We start from the raw sequence: 12,412 nt of genomic DNA, 5'->3' as shown, positions 1-12,412 counted from the left end.
AAACTCCACCGTATAAAATACATAAGAGAAGAAGGTCTAGGCATGGCCGAATGGCCAACCTCTCAAAATGATCCAGGATAGTCTATGAATACAATAGTAAAGAGTGCTATTTATACTAAACTAGTTACTAGGGTTTACAGAAAATAAGTAACTAAGTGCAGATAGTGCAGAAATCCACTTTCGGGGCCCACTTGGTGTGTGCTTGGGCTGAGCATTGAAGCTTTCACGTGCATAGGCCATTCTTGGAGTTAAATGCCAGCTTGGGTGCCAGCTTGGGCGTTTAACTCTAGTTATGGTGCCAGTTCTGGCGTTTTACGCCAGAAAAGGGTCTCTAATGGGCATTTGGACGCCAGTTTGGGCCATCAAATCTCGGGAAAAGTATGGACTATTATACATTACTGGAAAGCCCAAGATGTCTACTTTCCAACGCAATTGAGAGCGTGCCAATTGGGCTTCTGTATCTCCAGAAAATCCACTTAGAGTGCAGGAGAGTCAGAATCCAACAGCATCTGCAGTCCTTTTTCAGCGTCTGAATCAGATTTTTGCTCAGGTCCCTCAATTTCAGCCAGAAAATACCTGAAATTACAGAAAAACACACAAACTCATAGTAAAGTCCAGAAATGTGATTTTTGCATAAAAACTAATAAAATATAATAAAAAGTAACTAAAACATACTAAAAACTATGTAAAAACAATGCCAAAAGGGTATAAATTATCCGCTCATCACAACACCAAACTTAAATTGTTGCTTGTCCCCAAGCAACTAAAAACAAAATAGGATAAAAAAAAGAGAGAAAATACAATAAATCCCAGAATTATCAATGAAGCTTAGTTCCAATTAGATGAGCGGGACTAGTAGTTTTTTGCTTCTGAACAGTTTTGGCATCTCACTTTATCCTTTGAAGTTCAGAATGATTGGCATCCATAGGAACTCAGAATTCAGATAGTGTTATTGAGTCTCCTAGTTCAGTATGTTGATTCTTGAACACAGCTACTTTATGAGTCTTGGCTGTGACCCTAAGCATTTTATTTTCCAGTATTACCACCGGATACATAAATGCCACAGACACATAACTGGGTGAACCTTTTTAGATTGTGACTCAGCTTTGCTAGAGTCCCTAGTTAGAGGTGCCCAGAGCTCTTAAGCACACTCTTTTTTTGCTTTGGACCACGACTTTAACCGCTCAGTCTCAAGCTTTTCACTTGACACCTTCACGCCACAAGCACACGGTTAGGGACAGCTTGATTTAGCCGCTTAGGCCAGGATTTTATTCCTTTGGGCCCGCCTATCCATTAATGCTCAAAGCCTTGGATCCTTTTTACCCTTGCCTTTTAGTTTAAAGTTTTACTGGCTTTTTCTGCTTGCTTTTTCTTTTTCTTTCTTTTTTCTTTATTTTTTGCTTTTTTTTTCGCAAGCTTTGGCTTTTCACTGCTTTTTCTTGCTTCAAGAATCAATTTTATGATTTTTCAAATTATCAATAACATTTCTCTTTTTTCATTATTCTTTCAAGAGCCAACAATTTTAACATTCATAAACTTCACTATAAAAAATATGCACTGTTCAAGTATTCATTCAAAAAACAAAAAGTATTGCCACCATATCAAAATAATTAAGCTAATTTCAAGATAAATTTCGAAACTCATGTACCTCTTTTTCTTTTTCAGAAAATATTTTTCATTTAAGAAAGGTGAAGGATTCATGGAATCATTCATAGCTTTAAGACATAAACACTAGACACTAATGATCATGTAATAAAGACAAAAACATAGACAAAACATGAAGCATAAAAACTGAAAAACAGAAAAATAAGAACAAAGAAATTAAAGAACGGGTCCACCTTAGTGATGGCGGCTAGTTCTTCCTCTTGAAGATCTTATAGAGTGCTTGAGCTCCTCTATGTCTCTTCCTTGGCTTTGTTGCTCCTCTCTCATGGCCTTTTGGTCCTCTCTGGTTTCATGAAGGATGATGGAGTGCTCTTGGTGGTCCACTCTTAGTTGCTCCATGTTGGAACTCAAATCTCCTAAAGAGGTGTTGAGTTGCTCCCAATAGTTGTGTGGAGGAAAGTGCATCCCTTGAGGCATCTCAGGGATTTCTTGATGAGGAATTTTTCCTCATGCTCTTGTTGAGGTCCATGAGTGGGCTCTCTTGTTTGATCCATCCTCTTTTTAGTGATGGGTTTGTCCTCTTCAATGAGGATGTCTTCCTCTATGAAAATTCTAGCTGAATTGCATAGGTTACAGATGAGATGAGGGAAGGCTAACCTTGCCAAAGTGGAGGGCTTGTCAGCCACCTTGTATAGTTCTAGAGATATGATCTCATGAACTTCTACTTCCTCTCCAATCATGATAATATGGATCATGATAGTCCGGTCTATTGTAACTTCATACCAGTTGCTAGTAGAAATGACAGAGCGTTGGATGAATTCCAACCATCCCCTAGCTACGGGTTTGAGGTTAGGCCTTCTCAATTGAACCAGCTTACCTTTTGAGTCTCTCTTCCATTGTGCTCCTTCCACACAAATGTCTATGAGGACTTGGTCCAACATTTGATCAAAGTTGACTCTTCTAGTGAAAGGATGAGAATCTTCTCTCATTGTTGGCAAGTTGAATGCCAACTTCACAGTTTCCGGACTGAAATCCAAGTATTTTTCTCGAACCATTGTGAGCCAATTCTTTGGGTTCGGGTTCATACTTTGATCATGGTTCTTAGTGATCATGCATTAGCATAGAACTCTTGAACCATTAAGATTCCGATTTGTTGGATGGGGTTGGTGAGAGCTTCCCAACCTCTTCTTCGAACCTCACGTCGGATCTCCGGATATTCACTCTTTTTGAGCATGAAGGGGACTTCGGAAATCACCATTTTCTTGGCCACAACTTCATAGAAGTGGTCTTGATGGATCTTTGAGATGAATCTCTCCATCTCCCATGACTCAGAGGTGGAAGCAATTGCCTTCCCTTTCCTCTTTCTAGAGGTTTCTCCGGCCTTAGGTGCCATTAATGGTTATGGAAAAACAAAAAGCAGAGCTTTTTCCCACACCAAACTTAAAAGGTTTGCTCGTCCTCGAGCAAAAGAAGAAAGAAAGGAGGAGAAGAAGAAGAAATGGAGGAGATGGAGGGGTGTGTTGGATTCGGCCAAGGGGGCTGAAGTGTTTATGATGTGTGAAATTGAAAGGGGTAAGCAGGGGTATTTATAGGGTAAGAGAGAGAGAGAGAGAGGGAAGTCATGTATGAAGGGGTTGGGTTTGGAAGGAAAATGTTTTGAATTTGAATGGTGAGGTAGGTGGCATTTTATGATGGATGGATGTCAGTGGTGAAGAGAGTATATATGGGGAAGAGGGTAGGACTTGATGGGTGAAGAGTATTTGGGAAAGAGTGTTATGGAAAGGTGTAAAGAGGAGAGAGGGTGAGTTGGGGTAGGTGGGGATCCTGTGGGGTCCACAGATCCTGAGGTGTCAAGGAATTTTTCTCCCTGCACCTTTCTGGCGTTTAAACGCTCTCTGTGTGCCATTTCTAGCGTTTAACGCCAATTCTGCTACCTTTTCTGGCATTTAACGCCCACCAGACACCCTTTTCTGGCGTTAAACGCCAGTCTGTTTGCCATTTCTGGCATTTAACACCCAGAATGCTGCCAGACTAGGCGTTAAACGCCCATTCTACTATCCTTACTGGCGTTTAAATGCCAGTAAGCCTGTCTTCCAGGGTGTGCTGTTTTTGATGTTATTTTTTATTCCGCTTTAATTCTGCAGCTATTTTTGTGACTTCACATGATCATCTACCTAAAGAAAACATAAAATAACAATAGAAAACAAATGTCTATGAAAATAAATATAATTAAATAACATTGGGTTGCCTCCCAATAAGCGCTTCTTTAATGTCAATAGCTTGACAGTGAGCTCTTAGAGAGCTTCACAGAGACTCATAGCTTAATGGTGGCTTCCCAACACCAAACTTAGAAGTTGAGTGTGGGGGCTCTGTTTGACTCTGTATTGAGAGAAGCTTTTCATGCTTCCTTTCCATGGTTACAGAAGAAGACCCTTGAGCCTTAAACACAAGGTAGTCCTCATTCAATTGAAGGACTAACTCTCCTCTGTCCACATCAATCACAGCTCTTGCTGTGGCTAGGAAGGATCTTCCAAGGATAATAGATTCATCTTCATCCTTCCCAGTGTCTAGGATTATGAAATCAGCAGGGATGTACAGGCCTTCAACCTTCACTAAGACATCCTCTACAAGTCCATAAGCCTGTTTTATTGATTTGTCTGCCATCTCTAATGAGATTCTTGTAGCTTGTACCTCAAAGATCCCTAGTTTCTCCATTACAAAGAGTGGCATGAGGTTTATACCTGACCCCAGGTCACACAAAGCCTTCTCAAAGGTCATGGTGCCTATAGTACAGGGTATTAAGAATTTTTCGGGATCCGGTTTCTTCTGAGGTAATTTCAGTTGAACCAAGGCATTCAGTTCATTGATGAGCAATGGAGGTTCATCCTCCCAAGTCTCATTACCAAATAACTTGACATTCAGCTTCATGATTGCTCCTAGATACTGAGCAACTTTCTCTTCAACAATATCTTCATCCTCTTCAGAGGAGAAATACTCATCAGAGCTCATGAATGGCAACAGTAAGTTCAGTGGAATCTCTATGGTCTCAGTATGAGCCTCGGATTCCTTTGGTTCCTCATTAGGGAACTCCTTATTGGTCAGTGGACGTCCATTATGGTCTTCCTCACTGGAAATCACTGTCTCTTCCTCCTCTATAGGTTCGGCCACTTTGGGTATATTGATGGCCTTGCACTCTCTCTTTGGATTCTCTTCTATATTGCTTGGGAGAGTACTGGGAGGAGTTTCAGTAACTCTTTTACTCAGTTGATCAACTTGTGCCTCCAAATTTCTGATGGAGGACCTTGTTTCAATCATGAAACTGAGAGTGGTCTTAGATAGATCAGAGACTATGGTTGCTAAGTCAGAGAGGCTCTGCTTAGAATTCTCTGTCTGTTGTTCAGAAGATGATGGAAAAGGCTTGTTATTGCCAAACCTATTTCTCCCACCATTATTATTATTATTATTGAAGCCTTGTTGAGGCTTCTGTTGATCCTTCCATGAGAAATTAGGATGATTCCTCCATGAAGGATTGTAAGTGTTTCCATAGGATTTTCCCATGTAATTAACCTCTTCCATTGCAGGATTCTCAGGGGTCATAAGCTTCTCCTTCAGAGGAGGTTTCTTTAGTACTTCCGGATGCAGCTTGCATTCCAGTCAGATTCTGAGAAATCATATTGACTTGCTGAATCAATATTTTGTTCTAAGCCAATATGGCATTCAGAGTATCAATCTCAAGAACTCCTTTCTTCTGAGTCATCCCATTATTCACAGGATTTCTTTCAGAAGTATACATGAACTTGTTATTTGCAACCATCTCAATGAGTTCCTGGGCTTCTGCAGGTGTTTTCTTCAGATGAAAAGATCCACCAGCAGAGTGGTCCAATGACATCTTAGACAATTCAGACAGACCATCATAGAATATACATAAGATGCTCCATTCTGAAAGCATGTCAGAAGGACACCTTCTGATCAATTGCTTGTATCTTTCTGAAGCTTCATAGAGGGATTCACCTTCCTTCTGTCTGAAGGTTTGCACTTCCACTCTAAGCTTACTCAACTTTTGTGGTGGAAAGAATTTAGCCAAGAAAGCAATGACTAACTTTTCCCAAGAGTTCAGGCTTTCTTTAGGTTGTGAGTCCAACCATATCCTATCCCTGTCTCTTACAGCAAAGGGGAAAAGCAGAAGTCTGTAGACCTCGGGATTAACCTCATTGGTCGTAACAGTGTCACAGATTTGCAAGAATTTAGCTAAGAACTGATGAGGATCTTTCAATGGAAGTCCATGAAACTTGCAATTCTGCTGCATTAGAGAAACTAATTGAGGTTTAAGCTCAAAGTTGTTTGCTCTAATTGCAGGAATTGAGATGCTTCTTCCATAGAAGTCAGAAGTTGGTGTAGTAAAGTCACCAAGTACCTTCCTAGCATCTCCACCATTGTTGTTGGGTTCGACTGCCATGTCTTCTTCTTTTTCGAAAATTTTTGTAAGGTCCTCTCCAGAGTGTTGTGCTTTAGCTTTCTTAGCTTCCTCTTCAGAGTCCTTTTAGGTTCAAGATCAGCTTCAACAAGAATATCCTTATCCCTGTTCCTACTCATATGAAAAAGAAGAGAACAAAAAAGAAGAGGAATCTTCTATGTCACAGTATAGAGATTCCTTTATGTGAGTATAAGAATAGAAGAATAGAAGAATGAGGTAGAGAGAAAATAAGAGGAATTCGAACACAGAGAGAGGGATAGGGTTCGAATTATGAGTAGAAGAGAAGTGTTCGTAATTAAATAAATAAATAGAAAGATATGAGAAAGAGAGTATTCGAATTTTAAGAAGAGGGAGAAGAAAATTTTTTTATTTTTATTTAATATAATTAAGTTAGAATTCGAATTTTAAGAAAAGAAATAAAATAAAATTAGAATTTAAAACAATTAGTTAATTAAAAATAATTTTGAAAAAGTGGTTAGTGATTTTCGAAAATTAGAAGTGGAAAAGTAGTTAGGTGGTTTTGAAAAAGATAAGAAATAGTAAACTTTTTAAGATTAAAACAAACAAGTCAAGTGGTTAATTGAAAAAGATTTGAAAATAAATTTTGAAAAGATAAGAAGTTAGAAAAAGATTTTGAAATTAAATTTTGAAAAAGATATGATTGAAATTTATTTTGAAAAAGATTTGAAAAAGAAATTTAAAAATATTTGATTTTGAAAATTAAAGTTGATAACTTGACTAATAAGAAACTAAAAGATATAATTCTAGAATTTAAAGATTGAACCTTTCTTAACAGGAAAGTAACAAACTTGAAATTTTTGAATCAAAACATTAAATGTTAGCAATAATTTTGAAAATTATGAAATAAAAATAAGAGAAAGAGTTTGAAAATTAAATAAAAAAATTTCGGAAAACATGAAAGAAAAATGAAAAAAATTTGATTTTTTAAAAAGATTTGAAAAGATAAAATTTTTAAATTGAAATTTTGACTTGACTAACAAGAAACAACTAAATTTTAAAAATTTTTGACTAAGTCAACCCAAAATTTTGAAATTTATGAGTAAAATAAGGGAAATATATTATTTTTGATTTTTTTGAATTAACGAAGGAAGAGAAAAACAACAAAATGACACAAGACATAAGAATTTAAGATCAAAACAAATAATGCATGCAAGAACACTTTGAATGTCAAGATGAACACCAAGAACAATTTGAAGATCAAGATGAACATCAAGAACATATTTTTGAAAATTTTTTTAAGAAAAGAAACACATGCAAGACACCAAACTTAGAAATTTTTAATGTTTAGACACTATGAATTCAAAAGTGCATATGAAAAACAACAAAAAACACAAAACAAGAAAGATTAAAGATCAAACAAGGAAAATCATCAAGAACAACTTGAAGATCAAAGAAGAACACAATGCATGAATTTTCGAAAAATCTAGGAAAAATTAAAAACAAGCAGTTGACACCAAACTTAAAATTTGACACTCGACTCAAACAAGAAACACAAAATTTTTTTGGTTTTATGATTTTATTAATTTTCTTTTTTGTATTTTTCGAAATTATTTTGGAAAAAGAAAATAAAAAAATTCAAATTTTTTTATAGGAATTCCAGGATTCATGCAATGTTAGTCTAAAGCTTCGGTCCAAAAGAATTAGACATGACCAAATGGCCAGCCAAGCTTTAGCAGAGGATTACATACAACAGCCAAATAGATAGTAATCCAAAGGCTCCTGCAATGATAAGTGGAAACCTCAGTCCAAAAGATTAGACATGGCTTAACAGCCAGCCAGGCTTCAACATATCTCGTGAAACTCTAGAATTCATTCTTAAAAATTTTTGAATGATGATTTTCGAAAACACTTTTTTTTTTCAAAAATAAAAATAAAAATCTTAAACATAAAATAAAATTACCCAATCTAAGTAACAAGATGAACCGTCAGTTGTCCAAACTCGAACAACCCCCGACAACAGCGCCAAAAACTTGGTGCACAAAATTGTGATCACACTTTTCACAACTCCGCACAACTAACCAGCAAGTGCATTGGGTCGTCCAAGTAATACCTTACGTGAGTAAGGGTCGATCCCACGGAGATTATCGGCTTGAAGCAAGCTATGGTCATCCTGAAAATCTTAGTCAAGCGGATTCAAATGGTTATGAGCTTTTGATAATTGAAAGATAAATGAAACATAAAATAAAATAAAGATACTTATGTAATTCATTGGTGGGAATTTCAGATAAGCGTTTGGAGATACTTTGTTGCTTCTGAACCTCTACTTTCCTATTGCCTTCTTCCAATCATGCGTGCTCCCTTCCATGGCAAGCTGTATGATCCTCTCGGATTAAAAATACCAGGTACGGTTTCTGCACGGCTAATCAACTGTCGGATTTCTCGTCTCGGATGAAAAATACCAGGTACAGCTACCGCACGGCTAATCATATGTCGGTTCTCACTAGCATCGGAATAGGATCTCTTTATCCTTTTGCACACTGTCACTGCGCCCAACATTCGCAAGTTTGAAGCTCGTCACAGTCATCCCTTCCCAGATTCTACTCAGAATACCACAGACAAGGTTTAGACTTTTCGGATCTCAAGAATGCTGCCAATTGGTTCTAGCATATACCACGAAGGTTCTAACCTCCGGACTCGGTCCGTGGATTAGAGACCCAAGAGAATATACTCCGACTGTCGTCCAATGACTACATTGAACATCATGTAGACCGCTTGTGGTTGTCAGGCACGCGGATCTTGGCTAAGCGGGTAACGAAGATAGTAGGTGATTATCACGGGACACCCCTTCATTCTGACTTAACTGAATTAAGTACGAGAGTATATCTTGGAGAAGAAGTAAGCATGAATTGAAAGAGAAACAATAGTACTTGCATTAATTCATGAAGAACAGCAGAGCTCCGCACCTTAATCTATGAGGTGTAGAAACTCCACCGTAGAAAATACATAAGAGAAGAAGGTCTAGGCATGGCCGAATGGCCAGCCTCTCAAAATGATCCAGGATAGTCTATGAATACAATAGTAAAGAGTGCTATTTATACTAAACTAGTTACTAGAGTTTACAAAAAATAAGTTACTAAGTGCAGATAGTGCAGAAATCCACTTCCGGGGCCCACTTGGTGTGTGCTTGGGCTGAGCATTGAAGCTTTCACGTGCATAGGCCATTCTTGGAGTTAAACGCCAGCTTGGGTGCTAATTTGGGCGTTTAACTCCAGTTCTGGTGCCAGTTCTGGCGTTTTACGCCAGAAAAGGGTCTCTGATGGGCGTTTGGATGCCAGTTTGGGCCATCAAATCTCGGACAAAGTATGGACTATTATACATTTTTGGAAAGCCCAAGATGTCTACTTTCCAACGCAATTGAGATCACGCCAATTGGGTCTCTTTAGCTCCAGAGAATCCACTTCGAGTACAGGAGGGTCAGAATCCAACAGCATCTGTAGTCCTTTTTCAGCCTCTGAATCAGATTTTTGCCAGGTCCCTCAATTTCAGCCAGAAAATACCTGAAATTATAGAAAAACACACAAACTCATAGTAAAGTCCAGAAATGTGATTTTTTCATAAAAACTAATAAAAATATAATAAAAAATAACTAAAACATACTAAAAACTATGTAAAAATAATGCCAAAAAGGGTATAAATTATCCGCTCATCAGAGGTCGGACAACAGCGATTCCTCACTTTGTGTTTTTATCAGCATGTCATCTACATAAACCTCCATTAGCTTTCCAATGTGATTGGCGAAGACTTTGTTCATTAGTCTTTAGTAGGTAGCCCCTGCGTTCTTGAGTCCGAAGGGCATAACTATATAGCAATAGTTTGCCTTTGGGGTTAGGAACGATGTCTTCTCTTGGTCAGGTTGATACATTGGGATTTGGTTGTATCCTGAGTAAGCGTCCATGAGGGAGAGGTATTGATAGCCTGACGAAGCGTCGACTAGTGTGTCGATATTCGGGAGCGGGTAGGGATCCTTTGGGCAGGCTTTGTTGAGGTCAGTGTAATCGGTGCACGTCCGCCACTTTCCATTTGACTTTTTGACCAACACTACATTGGCTAGCCATAGTGGGTATTTTACTTCCCTTATGAACCCTACCTCCAGCAAGGCCTGTACCTGCTCTTCTACAGCCTGTGACCTTTCCGAGCCGAGCTTCCTACGCTTTTGCTGTACTGGCCGAGACCCTGGATATACAGCTAACTTGTGGCACATTAGTCCGGGATCGATACCAGGCATGTCAGCGGCCTTCCATGCAAAGAGGTCGGAATTGTCTTTTAGGAGCTTTATTAGTAGCTCTTTTAAGTCTTCTCTCAAATTTGCTCCTATATTTGTTGCTTTGCTTGGATCGTCTCCAATTTGAACTTCTTGAGTTTCACCTTCTGGCTGAGGACGGAGTTTTTCACGAGCTCAAATTCTTCCGAGTTCTATGATGTTGGTTTCTTTCCCTCTGGAGTCTCCTTTAGGGTTCAAACTTTCGTTATAACAACGTCGCGTGAGTTTCTGGTCTTCTTTTATGGTAGCGATCTCTTCTTGAGTGGGGAACTTCATGCATAAGTGTGGAGTGGAGACCACTGCGGCGAGCTGGTTTAACGTTGTCCGACCTATTAATACGTTGTAGGCCGAGCTCACGTCGACTACAATATAGTCTATACTCAACGTCCTAGACCGAGTTCCTTTCCCAAAGGTTGTACGCAGGGAGATGTATCCAAGTGGTTGAATCGGGGTGTCTCCCAGTCCGAACAAGTTATTCGGATATGTTCTGAGCTCTTTTTCTTGTAAGCCAAGCTTGTCAAAGGCAGATTTAAACAAGATGTCTGCGGAACTTCCCTGGTCTATTAGTGTTTTGTGGAGGTTGGCGTTGGCCAGTATTATGGTAATAACCATGGGGTCATCATGCCCTGGGATGATGCCCACGATGTCTTCTTGGGTGAAAGTGATATTAGGAAGGCCGACCGACCTATCTCCTCCTCCAACATGGTACACCTTTTTGAGGTGTCTCTTGCGTGACGACTTATAGATCCCTCCTCCTACGAATCCTCCATTGATCAGGTGGACATGCCTTTCCGGGGTGTGATTAGGACGTTCAGCTCGTCTAGGTTCATCATCCCTTCTTATTTTTCTTGGCTCATCTGCTTTATTGGCTAAGAATCGATCTAGTCGCCCTTCTCGTGCCAGTTTTTCAATGACGTTCTTCAGATCAAAGCAGTCGTTGGTGGAATGTCCATAAATTCGGTGGTATTCGCAATACTCTGTCCGATTTCCTCCTCCTCTTTTTTGTTTAATCGTACGAGGGGGCGGGATCTTTTTAGTGTTGCATATATCTCTGTATACATCTACAAGGGACACTCTGAGCGGGGTGTAATTGTGGTACTTCCGAAGTTTCTCAGCAGGCTGATCCTCCTTTTTCTTGGACTCTTTATCCTTACCTTGAGGTGTGTAGGAGAATCCGGATTTTGAAGTTTCTCCTAATCAAGAATTTTCCTCCATATTGATATATTTTTCTGCCCGTTCTTGTATCTCGTTCAGGAATGTTGGATGTTTTTTGGACATTGAGTGGCTAAAATGTCCCTCTCTCAGGCCGTTGATGAGCCCCATGATGGCCGCTTCTGTTGGGAGGTTTTGTATGTCGAGACAAGCTTTGTTGAACCTTTCCATATAGCTACAGAGGCTTTCCCGATCTCCCTCTTTAATTCCTAGCAGACTTGGGGCATGTTTGGTTTTGTCCTTATGGATGGAGAACCTGGCGAGGAATTTTTTGGCTAGGTCGTCAAAACTTGTGATTGATCTTGGAGGTAAACTGTAGAACCATTTTATTGCTGTTTTTGTCAGGGTAGTCGGGAATGCTTTGCATCGAATTGCGTCTGAGGCGTCTGTGAGATACATCCTACTTCTGAAATTGCTGAGTTGATGGCTGGGGTCAAATGTACCATCGTATGGAGTCATGTCAGGAGCTTTGAAGTCCTTTGGTACTTTAGCTTTCATGATCTCTTTAGTGAATGGATCTTGATCCTTGTGGGAGTTATCTTCATGACTGGAACGAGTAGTTTTGGTTTTGAGATCGGCCTCGAGCTTTATGAGTTTGTCCTCTAGCTCTCGGCGGCGTCTCGTTTCTCTTCGGAGGTCTCTCTCGGCCTCCCGCTGATGTTCGGCCTCATGTTCGAGCTGTTTGAGGCGATTCTGCTGTTCACGGAGGGCATCTAAGATTTCGGTGTTTGGAGATTGCTTGTCCCCCTTAGTTTGAGGCACATCTTTTGATGTGGCATCCGTATTTTTAAGCAGGATTCTTTCTTCCAAATCGGAGTTGTGATCGTTGTCAAGGTTGT

Source organism: Arachis ipaensis, chromosome B3, assembly GCF_059453495.1.
Source record: "Arachis ipaensis isolate K30076 ecotype BB chromosome B3, ASM5945349v1, whole genome shotgun sequence".
NCBI classification, from domain to species: Eukaryota; Viridiplantae; Streptophyta; class Magnoliopsida; order Fabales; family Fabaceae; genus Arachis; species Arachis ipaensis.
Note: the sequence above shows the minus strand (reverse complement) of the source record.